At 34.0% G+C, this 20,477-nt stretch overlaps 1 protein-coding gene across 3 annotated transcripts in view; it reads right to left on the reverse strand.

The window, feature by feature from the left end:
* ANKRD12 (ankyrin repeat domain 12) overlaps nt 1–20,477 on the reverse strand; it is a 110,082-nt gene that overhangs the window by 88,893 nt on the left and 712 nt on the right. The window lies entirely within an intron of this gene.

Below are 20,477 nucleotides of genomic sequence, written 5' to 3' on the forward strand. Positions count from 1 at the left end.
AAGTAGTGAAAGTGGGTATTCTTTTCTTGTTCCTAATTTGGAGGAAGAAGCTTTCAGTTTTTCACTGATGAATATGTTAGCTATCCGTTGTCTTTTATGCGAAAGTACAGCAGTTCAGCATCTTATTTGTTGAGTTTTTATCATGAAAGGATACTGGAAGATTTGTCAATGCTCTTTCTATTATCTATTGAGATACCATCACCATTTCTATTTACAATTGTACTTACTGGGAACCCTAATTAGTTCAAAGAAAAGACAGCTTGGAAAGAGTGAAGTAAGACAGGTCTTATTTCCAGATTATACAACTCTTTATGGAATAATGGCAAGGTATTTGCAAATAAACTATTACAAATTGTAAACATAGAAAGGACACAGGATACAGTCAATATATGAAACTTAACTTTATTGCTACATACTAGCAGTAAATAATTGGAAACTGAAACTTAAAAACACAAATTACAGTAACACCACAGAATATCAAATTCTTAGGGAAAAATACAACAAAATGTATTAAAACCACAGAGTAACAAATATAAAACACTGCTGAAAGAAGACCTAGATAATACTAAGAATCCGGAGACTCAATATTGATGTGTCATCTCTACAAATTGATGTATAAATTTAATGAATTCTAGCCCAAGTCCCAGAATACTTTTTTTATAGAAATGAAAATTTACATAATATAAATGAAATGATATAGACCCACAAAATCCAAGTATCTTTGGAAAAAATGGAAAAAATCAAATTCATGCATTCATATTACCTGATTTCACTACAGAATACTATATACTATATACACTAGTTACTACAGAATAGGTAAGAGTTTTTATGGCCCTAAAGATTTACAGATTAATGGAAGAGAAAACAGATGTGTACATATGTTTAATTCATTTTTATCAATGAAGGTTAGCAATGCAATTCTCTGGGGAAATGATCTACTTCCCCTTCCAGCAAGTGGCACTGGAACAATTGTATAGTCATAATCCAAAAAAAGACCTTTCATTTTTTAATGCACATGATAGAGAAAAACTGCCTCAAAATGCATCACATACCAAAATGTATATGCATTATATGTGTGTCACCTTGCAGAAAACATAAAAGAATACTTACAGATTCAGGGGTAGATAATTTATGTTATAGGTTATGAAAGGCATATACAATACATATCAATTGGACTTTACAGATCAAACTTTTGCATTTTAATTGACAATGTTAAGAAAATGAAAAGCAAGCTACAATGGGATAAAATATTTGTTCACCACATTTTTTAAAATGACTTCTACCCAGGATAAGTAACTTATAAATTAAAAAGAAAATAATTCAATTTATCAAAAGGAACAAATGACTTTAACAATTCATCTAAGAATACAATGTCTAGTAAGTCCAGAAAAAGATGTTCCAACTTGTTATTAGAAAAAATGAGATGACAATTTATACCAAAAAAGATTAAGATCTTGTATTTAGGAGGTAGAAAAACTAGATCACTCATATATTGCTGAGGGTTAGAAGAAAATGAAAAATATTTCTCCTACTGTGTACATGAAAATAGATGGTATATTTAAGATTATTCTTTTCCTCCATTCTTTATATGTAAGTAATCTGGGTGGCTATTATTGCTTATTCTTCCACCTCCTTAGCCTCCTAAGGTTGTAGTTACTGATATTTGTTAAAGACCACTTTCTGGTTTAAGGTAGCCAGCTGCAAAATGATATTCTTTACTATCCAACAACTTAAAATGTTTTTTTTTTTTCTTTTACAATCAGTACATCCTACACCTTATAGACTAAAAATTATTTATCTAACAGCAACTCAGTTCAGGGTTCATAGTCTGCCAATGTGTACACATTATATTGAAGACTTTCCCCACACTGTTACAGCAGTCAAGTTTTCTTGCAAAACAAACCCAGAGTTGCTTTTTTTAAAAATGACATTACTTTTTGTGATGAACGAAGGAATACTATTTTTTAACATTATGATATCTCTCAATAACTGTTAATAATGGAAGTTGTAAAACATTCGAGCTGCTCTTCATAGGAACCAATAGCATATACAAGCTGTTGTATAAAACAGAGATCATACAACTAAAGGAATTGTATATATAACTGTATATATGTCATTTATTTTAGTATAAGTACTTTAAGAACAAGTATTTTTTTTAATTCAATCAGAATTAACCCAGAACCTTAAAAAATAAAACTACTATGGATATATATATATATATATATATATATATATACACACACACACACATACACATATATACACACACATATTTAAGTTGTGAGTTAATTCTGAGTGAGTAAAGAAACACAAAAATAGATGGCTGGATGAAGATGTGGTATATATACACAATGGAATACTATTCAGCAGTCAAAAGATAAAGTAATGCCACTCACAGTAACTAAAAGAGATTATACTCAGTGAAACAAGTCAGAAGAAAAAAGAAAAACATTAGATGGTTTCACTTATAGGAAGAATTTGGGGAACCAAATAAAGGATGAGGGTAAAAAATAACAATAAAAAACACATCACAACAAAACATATGCAAACAGGCAACTATAAGTCAAAGATATTCTGCATGGGAGGGAGAGGAATCAAAACGAGGGTAGAAGATCACAGGTGATGGCACACAGGTGAAATGGGATCTACACCTGAGAAAATAATACATACATTGTACAAAAATGTAAAACAATGATGCAAAATATAAAAAAAATTAAGTTGTTAATAATAACTATTGTGGGGGAATAATAAATGGGTGAACATTTCTGGGGGGCTAACATCATTACCTAGAACTATTCTACACACTCAGTCTCATCTCCCACTGCTCCTCCTTCCTGCATGCATGCTACTCTCAAGAACATACTTAGAGTATTCATAGCTTTTTAATGGTTACAGAGTAATCTGGACTTAATAAAAGCTTATTCATATTATTTGACTACTATATAGTTAAGAAAATACAGTCTCTAACAACTCAAATTTATCAAGCATATAGATGATAATGTTCCCAAGAGACCTTGATGATAGAAATTTCCTGGAGTGCTTGTTAAAATACATATTCAGTGAATATAAAATACACTGGAGAACATATACTTTTAATAAGTATCCCAGTAGCTTTTATGTTCAGAAGACTTGAAATATATTAAAATTGTGAGATTTTTTAATGATATTATGAGAACTCATTACAAAGGGATTTGCGTAGAGTAATTTAAAATAGGGTTCCCTTTTGTATTAAATCAAATACATACACAACATGTATGCAAGTAAGTATGTAGGGAATCATCTTAATTCAAAAATAACCACATTGTGCAGCTGTACTAAAATATTTTAGTTATTTTCTTTTTTCATAGAAGATAACTAGTTATGTTGTATTTAACTAACAATACAGAGTTCTTCTATTGATTGTTAAGTTATTATTAATGCTCCTTAGATTTCTTCTCCCAAATTGATCTGTTTCCAATTTTTCTGAGACATATATATATATATATATATATATATATATATATATATAACAATTACTAGTTTCTTGTCACTGCCTTTTGATTACAACCTGAAACACTGGCTTCTCTGGAAGTCTTATTTTCTCCTCTACTCTAGACTGAGCATTTGTTTTCCTAGTTACTATCCTCTGTAGATTTCAAAGCTTAAAATAGTTTCAATAGAAGCTTGAAAAATACAGTTTATACTTCCTTTTTGGATTATACAAAATTACTACGGTTTCTACACTTAGAGATTTTAGAATCAAATTATAATGTTGTATTTTCTTCATTAATTCTTATCCTCAAACACATAATCCTAAAACTCTGTGTTGTAACCACTGTAGACTTTCATACTTTATCTTTATACATTGCAAACCTATGACATCAAGTTTAATTAACACCCATCATCACATATAGATGCAAACTCTTTTCTCGTAAGTAGAACTTTGTAATATCTATTCTCTTAGCAACTTTCAAATATGCAATATGGTATTAACTGCAGTCAACATGCTGTACATTATATTTCTATAATTTACCTGTAAGTTTGTGCCTTTTCATTGCCTTTGTCCTCTTTACCCATTCTCAATCCCCTACCTCTGGCAACCAATTTCTCTGTATATTTTCCTTAGTTTGGTTTTCGTTTTTTTCCGAATCCACGTGTAAGACGCTGCTGTTCATAAGATGCTTCACTATTTGATTTATTTCACTTAGCATGATACCCTCAAGATTCACCCACTTTGTTTTAAATAGCAAGATTTCCCTTTTATGGGTAAATAATATTCTGGTGTGTGTGTATGTGTTTGTGTGTGTTTCTATCACACCACAATTTCTTTACCCGTTCACCTCTTGATGGTCATGTTTCTTTATTTTGACTATCATAATGCTTCAATAAACACTGGGTATATGTATCATCTTGAGTTAGTGTTTTCACTGTCTTCATTAAGTACCAAGAAAATACATAGTTGCAGAAAGCTGAATCTTATGGTAGTTAGACTGAAAAATTTTTGAGGAAAAATGGCTAAAAAAAGGGCCCTTCCTCCTGGTGCAATGGGTTAAAGTGCAGCACTATGAAGCTATCTGCAGCCACTGCAGCACAAGTTTGATCCTCAGCCAGCAAGGTGACCACATGGTGTGGCAGACCTTTCTTGCGTCTTGCCCACTGCTCTTCTCAGCAGTGTTTTTCAGTCAATCTGCCTGTAATGCTCCCCACTTTGTTTCTGGTGAATCCTCTCACCCCCCTTATCCCTGCACCTCTGGCTTATATCCCAGTTCTTGTATAATAAATATTTTAGAAAATTAAAATAGGAAAATGGGTAAAATAATGGGACATAAGACCTGAAACCATAAAGTATACAGAAGAAAATACAGGGTAAAAACTACACGACATACATCTCAGTAACATCTTTCAAGACACATCCCCAAAGCAAAGAAAGTAAAGAAAAAGATGAGCATCTGGGATTTTATCAAATTAAAAAGCTTCTGTACAGCAAAGGAGACATTAGCCAAAACAAAGGGACACCCTACTGACAGGGAGAAGTCAAGTTTTGCAAGCAATTTCTGACAAAGTATTGTACACAAAGATATACAAAGAGCTTCAGTAACAACAAAAACAAACAATCCAGTCAACAAATAGGCAGAAAAGCTTTTGACACTTCTCCAAAGAGGAAATAAAAAACGGCCAAATGGTATATGAAAAATGTTTAAAATGGCCAAATGGTATATGAAAAAATGTTAAAACATCTCAATTAACCAGGGAAATGCAAATAAAAACCACAATGAGAAACAACCTTACATCAGTAACAACAGCTCAAAAAAAAAAAAAAAACAAAAAAAAAAACAGGAAACAGGGCCCTCCCTGGTGGCGCAGCAGGTTAAAGCACAGCGCTAAGAGGCTAAAGCCACCTCCGCAGGAGTTCTATCCCTGCCTGCCCTGGAGGTGACCACATAGTGAGGCAGACCTCTCCCGGCCCACCCGCTGCTCCCCTCAGCAGTGTACTTTGTGGATCTGCCTGTTCTGCCCCCCACTCTGTCTCTGGTGAATCCTCTCACCCTCCGCGTCTCTGGCCTCTACCCCAGTTCTGTATGAATAAATAATTAAAAAAAAAAAACAAACAGGAAACAAATGTTGGCAAGGATCTAGAGAAAAAGGAATTCTCCTACACTGCTGGTGGGAATGCAAACTGGCCTAGCCACGAAGGAAAGCTGTGTGGCGGTTCCTCAAACTAAATGGAGCTTCCATAGGAAGCAATTCCACTCCTAGGAGCCTACTCAAAGGATGCAAAAACATTAATTTAAAAGGATACATGCACCCTTATGTTTACTGCAACACTATTTACAATAGGTAAGACATGCAAACATCTCAAATGTCCAAAAATAGATGACTGGATCATGAAAAAGTGGTAGATATACACAATGGAATATTACTCAGCAATGAAAAAAGATAACTGATGCATTTGCAGCAATGTGGATGTAGCTGAAGGGATTATGCCCAGTGAAATAAACCAGAGAGAAAAAGAAAGAAATCAGATGGTTTCATTTACAGGAGGCATGTAGGGGCACCAAGGATCAGGAAAAAAAAGATAATTAAATTAAAAAACAAAACAGACAACTAGAAATCAGAGACACTATACAGAGGCAGTGGGGTGGGAGAGGTATCAAAACAAAGGAGGGAACAGAACAAGGGACTATGCATGGGTGAATTGGTAGTGGGAATTATATGGGACTACAGCTGAGGAGAAAGCACACATTGTATAAAAGGAAGAATGATGTGAATGTATATAAACTTAAAAGAAAAAAACTTTGAGGAAATTCCATATTGTTTTCTACTGTGACAGTACCAAAGTAAAAATACAAACAGTGTATAAACAGAAATATACAACTTCCTTCATTAGGATGTCTAGAAGCTGCTTCTGAAGCTGCTTCTGATGTTTTCTGCATCAGAAAAATAGTATTTTCTGATGGAGAAAATACTATTATACTTCAAATCTCTTAATATATCCTAAGAAGGTGAAAAAAATCCCACCATCCATCTACCTTACCTAATCCTTTTTCCAGTTTTAAAAAAAAATCTTTCTGAAAGCATAGTTTCCTGGATTATATATGCATTTGTTTTAGCAGAAGGAATCTGACCAACACAAAACACAACTCATTTTTTGGAACACAATGCATGGTAATGCATAATAAAGTCCAGCTTTTAGAAAATTTGCTAAAAGCTACTGTTGATAAAAATGAACATCACTACCAACAATTTTAAAAGTTTACCCAAGCAAATGGAACATGTTTAGTAAGTAGCAAAGTCAATGAACTAGTGATAAGCTTTAATTTACCAACAACAGCAGAATCAAATAAGACAACTCAAAGACAAAACATTCTTTCTTGATATCTTAGGAAACTGCAATATTACATCTTGCTTCAAATCACTCTTTAGTATAACTGAATTATTACATTAAGAAACATTTGCTCTTTTGTATTTATGAATTACTCTTCATCCTGAGGTTAACAGTTTGGAGAAAATTTAAACTTCACTGCAGAGGGTACAAAATTACTCACACACAAAGGCCAAACTTTGTTAAGGAGGTACTTTAAAAGGCTACTCAAAAAGGAACTAAGCCTTGGCACCATCTGGTAGCAAATAGTTGCATTAGGAAATGATTTTAAAATGGAAAATATTAAAGTTAGAAGAAATGGAGAAGTTCAAGTGACAATCCGTACAACCATTTTTTTTTTCATACAGAAAAAAAAATAGAGGAAACAAAATATTGAAGGAAAAAAAAAATGACCAGTAATTTTCCAGGACTTGTGGAAGACAAAAATTTCACATTCAAGTCTGGAATATATCCTGCCACACAGTAGGATCCCAATAAACAAGTTATTTGCTGAGTAAAAGATCGAACAAATAAATATGAATCCAAATACTAAACAAGACAAAAAAGGAACTACATCTAGTCACATTATAAACTGAGAAAGACAAAAAATTTCAAAATCTTCTAGAGAGGAACTGAAGGTCATACACACAGGAAATCAAAGTGACATCAGCATTTCCGAAAAGTATCACCAGGGGCAAGAAAACAATGTAGTAATACTTTCAAAGTGTTAAAAGAAAAGAAGGTTAAATCAAAATATTTAATTGAACTAAGTTATCATTTAAGAGTGAGGGTTAACTAAACATATTTACAGGCAAAAAATATATATATAAAACAGCCAGCTTGAAAATTACTTTTAAGTAGGTACTCAAATAAAAATTCAAATAAAAATCTATGGATTTTATGTGATATATGGAAGAGTAAGTAGCCTAGTAAAGTATATTTCATATAGAAAATAAGGAGAAAGGATAAATGGATCTTGAGGAATACCTCTGAAAACTCAAGAGCTAAAATTCTACAGAATGTCAACATGGCTGTTGGGAAAGTGGGGGAGGTGGTGTAGATGTGGGTGAAAAAGACTGGAAGACAGAGAAAATGGTTAAAATACCCATCTTATTTGAGGGAAGAGTCTGTTAGTGTGTGTAAAATTAAGAAATTGTGGGTAATGAATAGATGAACAATAAAAAGAATGCAAACAACTGATAATGTATGCTATTAAAATAAAAATGAATTAAACTTATCAAAAAGATGAGCAGGATAAAAATGAGATTTAGCAATATATTTTGGAAAAAAAGATGACAAAAGGACATCAAATAGGATGAAGATAAAAGGACAGGACGAAGATATACCAGGAAATATACTCAGGGTTGTAGATGGATTTGTTTTTAGATATCATTCATGAATAATTCAGACCATTCTAGGCTTTTAGTCCAGGAGAACAGGTTCAGCTCCCTGTCATTACAGCGGCTGTAGATTCTGACACACTAAGGAGTAACCTGTATTCTCCTTATAGGACAAGGCTATAATTTCTGTTTTCTAGTATAACTTTGCGTTCCCACCCCCTCCCTCCCCCATTTCAGGTACTCACAGAATTCTTCATATGCTATATAAATGATAAAGGTCAACTCAAAGACTGAGAACTAATAAATATCTTATTATTATCCTTATTGCATAGAAGATATTCAATTATTACCCTTTAAATGTACCACCAATTTTATGTACCTATTTGAAAAAGTAAAGGTATAAACATAAAATGGGAACTTTTTGGGGGGCGGGGCAACACTTTAATGTTTTTTTTCTGGCCCAACTTTAACTGTGTGCTATAGCTGCTTTGGGGGTAAAAATGCTTCCCTGAGAAAATTCCTGAGGGAAAAAAAGGCAACTAGTAAAGAATTAAATCACAGAAACATAATTCAGTTGATCCATAAGGGTCAATTAGCTAGGAAAGTAATCATTACTTTCCCTGATTGCTTTTCAATCTTTCTGTTTCTTCTTAAAAGTAAAGTTAGACTACATGACACAAAAAGATCTCTGTCTCTAACCAAATAAATAATTATGAAAAGAAAAAAGATTTCTGATTCTTCCAAAATTTCAGAATAAGCAGTTTAAAAGAATTCCATTCTACATTTCATTTTTTTATGAATGCAAAAATTATAGCCTAATTATTAGACAATTATGATGTATTTACTGCTTTCTTCCCATGCAAAATAGGGGTAAACCATTAGACATAAATGTTAACATTTTCCACATAAGCAAAATCCAAAGTTTAATTACCTCACAAATTTAACCAATAGCATGCTAAAGACAAACATCTATGTCCTTAAACTTCTTTCAGATATGTTCATGATCTATTACACAGTTCTATATTATTTTAACCTTTACGCAGTTCTAAATATATATTGCTGTATAATCAGCAAATATAATATTAAAAAGTAATAAAATGAGTCAATTCCACTTGGTTTGCTCTGGAGAACTAGTGTTCTAGAACTAGAACCCAAGAAGAAAGAATGAAATAGCAGGTGAAGCTCCATTAGACAAAGGCAGGGACAAAGATGTAAAGATACTTTTATGTTTTTGCTTTCTAACCTAGGCAACCAGAGTAGGAAAAGATAAAGATTGAAAACAGAAGCTTAATCCAATATATAAGGATTGCACATTGGCCTGCTGTTGCTAAATATAATCTTTCAGGATTCTGAGTATGGCCTATAGTTTCAAAAGACTATTCAGACTAATACATTATAAGTGGTGAATTTGGTCTGGCTATGTATGTGAGTTTAATTTTCAAAATTCCACAAGGCAAACCTACAGTACAGAGTAATATTTAGATAATCCAAATGCTTGAAATATATACCACCAATATTTACTAATTCGAGCAAAGTATAAGGCAAACTAAGACATCTTTATCAAACTAAAAATTAAGTTCTAGATGACTTAGTTGCTTGTTTTAACTCTTTCCAGTAAACTCTGAGTTTCAATTTCCCTTAAAATTTTCAATTTTCTTGGGCCCTCCTTGGTGGCACAGCGGGTTAAAGCACAGCACTGAGAATCTAAAGCCACTTCCGCATGAGTTCGATCCCCGCCTGCCCCGGAGGAGATCCACATGGTGTGGCAGACTTCTCCTGACCCGCCCGCTGCTCCCCTCAGCAGTGTACTTTGTCGATCTGCCTGTTCTGCTCCCCACTCTGTCTCTGGTGAATCCTCTCACTGCCCCTGAGCCTCTGGACTGTACCCCAGTTCTGTATGCACAAATAAATAAATCTTTAAAAAAAAAAAAAAATTTTCAATTTTCTTTAAAACTGGTCAATTCCAGTTTTAAAATTCTACCATTATTCATCCTCCTCCCTTTCCTCAACATAGATATATAATGAAAGGTATGTTCAATAAGCTGGTCTAGAAGAAATGATTCTTTTAAAAACTTTAAAAAAATGAATTCGGTGTATGACATTAAGATATTTGACTGTGGAAATTTCTTTTAGCTATCAAACCCCAGTTTAATCATTCAATTATTTAATCATATAACATTTACTAAATATACATATGCTGAGGATTGGAGTTAAAAATAAAGATATAACCTTATCCTAATGGGAATTTGCATTTTTTTTTTTTTAAGATTTATTTATTTGTACATACAGAAGTAGGGTACAGGCCAGAGGCTCAGGGGCGGTGAGAGGCTTCACCAGAGACAGAGTGGGGAGCAGAACAGGCAGATCAACGAAGTACACTGCTGAGGGGAGCAGCAGGCGGGTCAGGAGAGGTCTGCCGCGCCATGTGGTCACCTCCGGGGCAGGCAGAAATCGAACTCATGCAGAAGTGGCTTCAGCTTCTCAGTGCAGTGCTTTAACCCGCTGCGCCACCAGGAAGGGCCGGGAATTTGCATTTTTAAGAGATAAAAGTAAGTTGACAACATATGGAATAATAAAAGGTATGTTAATTGCAAACAGAGTAGAAATGCTACGAAGGATGATGGTACTAGCACAGAGAGACCACCCAACTCTGTACAATGTAAATTTCAAGAAGAGGTAATACTAAAATATAATCTCGAGGCAGGTAGATAAAAATGATAAGCATGGACACAGAGGTAGAGGCACGCATACACACATGCACACATATACACAACAGCCACACTGAAGACAGAGCAAAATTAAAGCAGCACAAGGCTACAGAAAATGAAGTTGAAGAAAGTTAGGAACAGATCACATCATTAAGTACCTCTGTGTTGTTTGAACTCCACAGTAACAAAAAGCAAGGTCAAGTTTTTTAAAAGGTAATGGCCCACCCTGGTGGCACAGCGGGTTAAAGCACAGCACTGCAAGCTGACTTCAGCCACTTCAGTAAGAGTTCGATCCTCAGCCTTGGAGGTGATCCATAATAAGGTGCAGCAGACCTCTCCTGTCTTCACCCACTGCTCCCCTCAGCAATGTACTTTGTCAATCTGCCTGTTCTGCTCCCTGGTGAATCCTCTATCTCTGGTGAATCCTCTCACCACCACTGCACACTGTGGTCTGTACCCCAGCTCTGTATGCATAAAGAAGTAAATCTTTAAAATAAAAAAATAAAAAGGTAATGATACAATTCAAAAGGTACCCTTGGTGAAACTCTGAAGACAGACTAGAGAGGAATTAGATGAGAGACCAGGAGACCATTTATATTTAAAATATAATGACTACATTGTGAGACAGAGAGGAACTGCACATTAAGGCAAAGAGGCTACAAAGTTACTGAAGGTTTTGGCTCAGGCCAAAAGCAGGCGAATGCTATGAAAATGACTTTAAAAAAAGCAATTAGTATTTATTTGTTGTATGTCTCTTTTAACAGTAATAACTACTGCAAATCAAACCAAAATTCTCATTACTTTATAGATATTACAAAAGAGATTAGTGGCAAAAAGATTGATAAGGTCAAATATCCAATATATCTATAGTTTTTAAATGAAATTCTAGATGTTGAGTTTACAATGATCTATTTGTATTGGGATTTTAATATATATTTTCCAAAATTATGGTAGATATGTAAAATATTTATCAGCAATTGAGAGTTGGCACAAATGAATTCTTAAGATTATTAAAATGAGTTAACTGACCTTTTCATAGTCCTACAGGGTGGTAAACTGTGCAGCTTCTATAGACCAGTAGAGGGCTGCACCACCTCAGAGAAAACGGTTAGGCTGCCTTCTTGCAACTCTGGCACTGGGGACTAAAAAAATTACCAGTGCTGAAAGTAGTAATCTAATAGTCACTACAAGTTCACTTTTACTGTCACCAGATTCCAAAATGGGTCAGGGGTACTCACTTAAATCCTGAAAACTAAACATAATTGAGAATTCTGCTAACAACTTCCTCTTCTTGTAAAAGATTTTGTAGGCCAAGTATCAGTCAAAATGAGTTAGCAAGTCACCACTTCCTTTCAGACATACTGCTCTGCATCACGGCTACCAGACTAACCTTCCAAAAATGATTATTTCATTACTTGTTACTTTCATATCTACCTTATCCTATTACCAACTCTATTCTATATATAGTACAGTATTGAAGTTTAACTTTCTTCATTTAAAGGCAGACTTTTACCTCAGTACATAAATTTTATTTTCAACTACCTGTATCAGATCCCTCTTGTAATATATATAGTAAGGACTAGAGTTAAAATGGAAAAGCTAGCTAGATCAAATATGAAGGAAAAATGTGCTACACAGGTCTAGAGAATGTGAACTGTTATTGATGGGAAATTTATGTGTAGGCAGAGGGAAATACAGGGAGGAGTGTGGAGGAGAGAGGAAATGAATTAAGAAGAGATATAGTAGCAGGCTACTATTAACTTTGTAATATTTAATTCATAAGCTGGTAATAACTACAATAACTACCCAGGTACTTACTATAAACATTTTTTTTCTATAACTACTAGATTACCTCAAATATTTCAATGATTCTAGTTTTTTTGCACTCCTTTGTCTGTCAAAAGACAAGCATCTGATCTCTGCAACACAACAAAGTGTTTACCTAACTGTTTAATGGCAAAGAATGCCTTTACTTATTATTAAAAAAAAATCTTTAAGCTTAAATAGAGACTTCTAATGCTTAAATAAGGTATAATTTTAACAGTGGCACATAAAATATGAGCAATTTGGAATACAGCATAAAAAATGAGACAAGTTTATATTAATAACTGTTTCTACCATACAGGCCTGTAATCCCGGAAGTCATCTTACCTATAATCCAAACTCTTCATGCAGTTTCTGGTAGTTGAAATCATTACCTTAAGAGAGAGTAATACTGATGGAAGCACTGAGTTATCGCCAATCCATATACCACATCATTTCTACCCTTAACCCAACAACACTGCGGAGTTATAACACTGCTTCAGTTATAAACAAAATTATACCTTCTTTGACTGTACACCAAGACTAAATTGTTTGGGTCTTATTTTAGTCCAGATCTGCTACCTCACTTTTTCTGTATTCTGTTCATTCTCCAACACAAAACTATACATAAGAATTCAGGATGATTGTGTATTAGAGGGTATTTAAAAGAAAACACACTCTAAAATGGTTTAGGGTAGTAACATTTATTGTTGGCAGCTCTTTGGGTCAGCTCTTGTAATTTTGAATTACAAGCTGTTTCCCTGAAAAGCATGCTGAGGCTGATAACATGAAATACAGTAATAAGGGATCAGAGTGAATTCATTGCATTCAAATAGATATATGAAAGGAACAAGAAAAGCTGGTACTGAAAAAATTCCAACCCCAACAGCAAATAGTCTGCGTATTTGATTTTATTTTCAAACGTGTCCCTATCAATGTTATGAACAGGGAGAGGCAGATCCCATTGATGATACATACATCAAACAGCTTTAGTTATATAAAGCAAAACCTAAGAAAAAATGTCTAACAACACATGTTTCAGTTTATTTCCAAATATAATAGTTCCATATCAAAAAATTAACTTAAATTTCCAAGTCTTTTTTGATGCTGAGACTTTTGTGGGTAGAACTATTTCAGTCTGAAATTCACAGCTATTTCCATTAATACATAATCACTAAAGAACATGCAATGTAACTTCAAAATGTTTACAAAGCACTTTAATTATGGATCCTTGCTAAGTATCTATTCCTGCTAGAATTTAAAGATTTTTAAAAATGTATGCATTCAAGAACTGGGGTGTAGCCAGTGGTGTGGGGGTAGAGTGGGGTAGGGAGGGGCTGAGAGGATTCACCAGAGACAGAGTGGAGAATGAAACAGGCATATTTCCTGAAATACAGTGCTGAGGGGAGCAGAGGGCAAGACAAGAGAGATCCACTCTGCCTGTGGGTTGACTCACTGACTGGGGAAGGCACTCATGCTGTAGTGGCTGGTGGTAGCATCATCGTGCTGAGACAACCTTTTGCGCTGTGCCACCAAGAAATCCTGGCTAGATTTTAAGCTCACTCCATAGAAGCAGAAAGTATCTTTTTCTGTGTGCTTAACATGGGACCTAAAACCTAAGGAACTTTACAATAACTCCCTCCCCTCTTATCTGAATTTCATACATACTCTAGAATTATTTTCTAAGAAAAACTGTTTCACATCATTCCCTATCTTGGAAATTCATTTATACTGGGTTGTCGGAAAAGTCCTGACCTATTTTTCTGTTTTTCAAGCAAAAGTGCATCATGACTTTTCTGACAACCCAGTATAAAGCTTCTTATCCTAGAACTCACTGTCTTTATCATCTCAAAAAGATGCTACCTATTTTTTCTTCCTTAGTCTCACCATTTGATCTTACAAGTCATTCAGACCACTCTCCAGTTGTTGGCATTGGGTTGAGTCTTGATCATTAAATAAATATATGCTGAACTTTTGCCAGTGTGATAGAATTTGGGGGTACAACAGTAAATAGACAGATATAGTCCATGTCCTATTAGTGAAAAGGCAGGACAAAGAGTGGGAAGTAATAAAAAAAAAAAAGAGTGACTAGGTACTTTATCACCTCGACAAGTTAATAATTTGAAGAAAGTCACTTGCTTCTGAGGTTTATGAAGGGGCAATGGTGCTAGTAATCGTTTATCAAAACGATAATCATTTATCAAAAGATAAATGATAGAATGAAAAATGCATTTATAACATAGACTAATAACCTCTACTACACAAAGAATATCCTTAAGGGAGGCTGGGGAATTAACATTCTTATATAGATTTTAATAAATGTATATTAATTTTATAATTTAAAAATCATAACAAAAATGTGTAAAGGTAGTTTACTATTTTGACTGCAACTCCTACAAGTTTTGAGTAAGAAGGAACAATGAGAAAATGGCTAAAGGATAAGAATTATCAATTCACAGAAGAGAAAATGCAAATAATTATTTCCCCAACTATTAGCTAATGATGCAAATTCCTCTTGCTAAAATCAAAGTTATACCACAATTAAAAACAAAACCCTTAAAATGTAACATAGTAGTGTTCATGTAATTTAAACTTAGTAACACAAAATTAAATTGTTAAACAACAATAGGTATAGATTTATTTTCACTGGGTGTTTGCAAAGCGAGAGAACACTAAAGCCTAAAGGGGAAGGAGGAGCCAAGAACAGGAAAAAGGCAAAGGAAAGGAAGAATGAGTAAGCCAATTTGCTGTCAAACACTACTGTTTACTTTCAATACCATGAGGACAAATAGAAACTTGATGTGTAGGTATTCTTTGTCCTGCTCAACTGCAGCTTATAAAGAACACTCATCTTCATTCTTGGGATGTTTATATGAATCCTGAAAGAGAGAAATTATTTCTAAGGTTGAATAACCACTACTAGGTTATCCCTTTGACTATAAATCTATGAATAAATGAAGTCGATTTTCATCAGGAAAATTTTCAAAGTAATAAAATTTCATTTATGTAACACTCAAAAATTTCAAAATAGTTTAAGTAACAATAGCTACACTTTTTTCTCAATTGTAATTCCCATGGGTTTCCCATCACCAAGTCCCCCGTGTGCCATCACCATACAATAGCTACACTTTCTTAAGTAACTATCTAAACTTGGAATTATTCCAGTAACAACTTTTAAAAATATTTTTGTAATCATATAATTTAAAATATCTACTTTTATCATGCATTAAACATAAGATATATAAAAATATCTAGTAGTATATGGCATTCAGAAGCTCAAACTTCTCAATACAATTTGGAATTTGGCCTTATATTAACTCAGAGATTACAAGAATTCAGTATAAAACAATGAAATGCAAGCAAAGCCTTTTTATTACTGTTTACATCTTTGTGTAATTATGGAAGCACACATTCTATAAAATTTTAATTTTCTCATCTGTCTTTATAAACATCACTAACCATCACCACTAATTAGTAAGGTGGTGTAAAGAGTATTTTTGGTGTTTACTTCCACTTTGCTTAAGTTTTAGGAGCTGCAAGATAAAAAAACAAATGTGTACAAAGTGGTAGCATTGGTGAAAGAGTGAATAAATGTGTTTTTTTGCTCTTTCTTTAGGTTTACTAATACTTCTGTCAGAAAAGAAGTTCAAAGCAGTCTCCAGTCTTATTCCAGAGTTTTAACCGGAATTCAATCCTTGGTTCAATATCATCAGATAAGTGACAATTCTTGTTTTGCTGATGTCACAGAGTTGTGAAAGCCGAGATCCAGGACTAAATACTTCAGTGAACTTACAAAGTATGGTAATTTTTAAAGTACTATTTTCTTTTTTCCTGAGCAAACAGTATTATTTCTAGGAATAGAGTCATATAGTTTTTGTTCTGTCTTAAGAATGTGGTCTTAATACTTATGTAGAAGGAGCAATCTCAAATCCGAGACACTACAATGCTTTCTCAATTCTTTCAAGCAATATGGCAGTATAAGAATATAAGATTTATCACTAATATTTGGTGAGATAGCCCCCATTTATAGTCCAAATACAAGTCAATAACCAAATAGCAGAGAAATTAATTAAAAAAAAAACTGTATTGTAATTAAAGAAAATGTTAAGGGATTGGCCAAAACGACACAATTCTTAAATGTTGAAGAAAAAGAAAGTTCTACCTATAGATTGCAGCTTTATAAATATCTCTTCTTACCTCAATTTGGAAGCATATCTATGTTTATACTTAATTTCCTAAGAACTTAAGTTCAAATTTGAATTTCTTAGAATTTTGGATGGTCTCCAAAACTAGAAAAACTAGTTTTGGATACTATTTTCCAACCCGGACAAACTCCAGTTTCCAATGCTGGATCTATTTATAAAGTAAATTATTTTGGTTAGTTAAATCTTTTTTCTCCTTAGTCACCCTAAGTTTGTTTCTTCAGAAGAATGCCATCAATATCAAGGTGGAGTTTGCCAGAACAACTTCTGTGGTCCCTTCCTTAGCTAGCGAGAATCATCTGCATTTAACATAAAAATCCACCAATACTACAACCATATTAGTATCTCATAAAAAGGCTTGCCACTCTATCTTCCACAATTCTCAGAAGGTATTATCCTTGTTTTTTAATCAACTCTATAGAAAATACAAAAGTTGACTCCTAGACATTTTTAGCAGTCTCAAGTTTAAGAAATGCTACCTTAAAACTCAATCAGCTAAAGTCTTATAGGCAGAACAAAGATAGTTAAGAAATGGAAACAATGGAGTGTCACTTTTTTTTAGGTGTGTGAATATCTATACATCACACAACTGTTCCAAGTCTCAATTTCTTCAGTCATATGTAAGAACAGTAGTAGTATCTTTTATAGGGAAGTTATGAAAATTATCTGAACTATTTTACTTAAAACTCTGGAACACACATAAACATACATTCTAAGTGAAACAAATATTTATCAAGTGATTGTCAATACCTTTAGCTTCAAGATTACAAATAATCTCTGTAATACTATAGTACTTATATGCTGGTTTCCAACTTCAGGTACTACAAGAAGAGGTTTTTAAACTTAACAGCAATAGCAAACCAAAACCTTGCCCAAACATTTCTACATGTTTTGAATACACAGATGCCTTTAACATGCACTACCCAAAGCTAAATTTATAAAAGAAATTATCTCCTGTTATTGACATAACTGTAAAGTAGCAACAGACAAATTAAAATTACAACATACTTTCATTATTACTTTTAAAAAGTCACTGTCAAAGAAAAGAGATTATGCATGCATGAATATGTACAAAAACGTTAAGGCTTTATAAAGAAACTTCCTATTCTCTAGAGAAGTCAGGCTCTGACAACTGCAATATTGAAACTGTTACTAAGAGGCTTTCCTGAGATTAGAACTAAGTGGGGATTAGAAAATGTATCTACAGGGAGTTATAATTTATAAAAGAGCAGGTGCTGAAAACTCTCAACACCTTGTTACAATGTAAGAACTAAGTGCGTATTTTAAAACTATCATCACTTTCTGTATGTAATAAGTTTATAATGTATAATGTACTTTCCATATGTACTCACATCTGTTCCACCCAACAACCCTATAAATAAGGTAGGAAAATAATTTCTTGCATATTAAGAAGTTAAGGTTCTGAAAATAATGTGGTATGTCCAAAACAGTTAGGAAGCGAAAAATCAAGAATTTAAACTGAGGCCATATCACTAGTATTTCGGTGTTCTTTCCATTACCCCATTAAGCTACTTCTTGAAGAAGCAAAATAGCACCTTTACAAAAAAAAATCTTTAGGCCAAAATTAATAGTGTCAACATCAGTAAATCATTTCACCTTATCAGGCCTTTACTTTCTCATCTGTAAAAGAGAAACAGATTGGAAAATGAGGTCCCTTTTGGTTCTAAGGACAAATCCCTTAAACTATACTCCCTTTACAGAGTGTAAGAGCTTTACAAATACACACTGACATTAGTAACAAGTTTCAGGTCAGAGGGTAGTCATCAATCGTTCTTACTGGAAAAATTTCAAATGCCTAGCAGATGTTGCTTCAGTATCATCATACACACAGCGAGAAATCAATCTAAACTTATGTTCCATGATCAAAATAATTAATCTCATTAGTCGTTCCCAGCCTGCAATAATGTTTTTAAACATAAAGATTTAAAGAAAATTTAACTACTAGTCAATTAATACCAAGAAATTGGGTATTTTTACTCTATAGACTGAACCTCATTTACAACAAAGTATTCCAAATATCTCACTGACTACTATTTCCCCAATTTACCTCAGAATAAAATCACATTTTTCAAAAATTTCTACAAAAAGAAAAAAAGTAACACATTAGTATCTTGAGGAAAACGTCTTTTAAATTCATTCCATTGATAGGGGCACTCTTGCCAAACAAAATCAAAACTTTTCCCCTTCTTGTTTAAAGAACTAAAACTAGAGACTGTGCACAACACATTTGAGTCTAATAAATTCTTTCCTCATCTAAATATTTTTGTTCTACTCTTCCAACTACTCTATATGAAATACACATTCAGAGGCTTCTACTTGTCCAGTTCTGCTTGTTAATAAAACTATCCTGATACGAAAATTTAACAGATTAAGAACATTAAAGGCACCTTCCTTTTTCACTCATCTACAAACTCCACTTACCACTTTGTCTTATTGCACTTTAATACCGTGTCTGTCTCTAAAACAGAATACATATCTTGAGTAGTTGAGCATGATCTTAGTCACGCCATCTGCAAATCTTTAGAAATTTAGCTAGTGCCTTGTCAACTAGAAAAGATCTTTAAATAGTAAAACCTTTCTCAAATCCCTCCTAGTCTACAATCTCATAGGGAAACATTTTGAGTCTTTAAATGATTTTGCATTTAGACCAAATTAAAGACTCCCCCACCCCCACAACAAGCTTAGTTAATAGAATGATTTGATCTTATACAGTCGACACTATCTAATTTTGTTTTTAAGCCACTTGGCACCAGTAGAGCATATGTTCTGCCAGTTCTGAGCTAATCTCCAGGAAAGCCTTTGTATAATGACTGAAGAAACTGAAACAGGCCAGTGCCGAAGACATTTAAACAGCTTACTTGAGCATATGTTTTTAATAAAGTCAATTTATTATAAAATAGTTATTTTACTAGTTCGCCTTCTTTTATAAATTACATAACAACCCCCCCCCAAAAAAAGGAAAAAAACATGATGAGAACATACATTCATTTCGACTTCAGGATTAGCGATAATTCGAAAGCGTTACAGATCATTGGATCTGCAACCCATTTCACCCGCGGGTGTCCGGTGGAAATTACAATCTCCACGACTACACAGTTTAAAAGGTTTTCTACGGTTTCAACTGGTGCAATAAAATGAACTTCCCATCCTAAACTGTTTCTTACTGTTATTATTAAAACAGCTGTCAGCTGGAATACCGTAACCTCTTTGTACAACCGTTTATTCAACGCTTTGGGATCCTCGAGGATGCTTCACACCATATTACCCCTCAAAATGAGATCTAAGAACCTGACGCGCTCCAAGGGTCTACCACCATCATTCGAATGGCACAAGCAGAACGGTGAAGAGAAGCGACTGCCCAATGCGACAACGATAGATTACACTGGCTTTTAAGACAGAACGGCGGCGCAGCCACGCTCCTCTCCCGAGACGATTAAAGCAGCCTATTCCGTCTCCCTCTATCCACCTTGCTCCCGGACCCGGGTACCTCCGCGGTTCGCTCCCGGGGAGCCGCGACGGTCTCCCGCGGCGGCGCTCGCACCGAGCCTCGCGGCGGGAGCGC

This window comes from Condylura cristata, unplaced genomic scaffold, assembly GCF_000260355.1.
Source record: "Condylura cristata isolate star-nosed mole 26May11 unplaced genomic scaffold, ConCri1.0 scaffold00016, whole genome shotgun sequence".
Classification (NCBI taxonomy): Eukaryota; Metazoa; Chordata; class Mammalia; order Eulipotyphla; family Talpidae; genus Condylura; species Condylura cristata.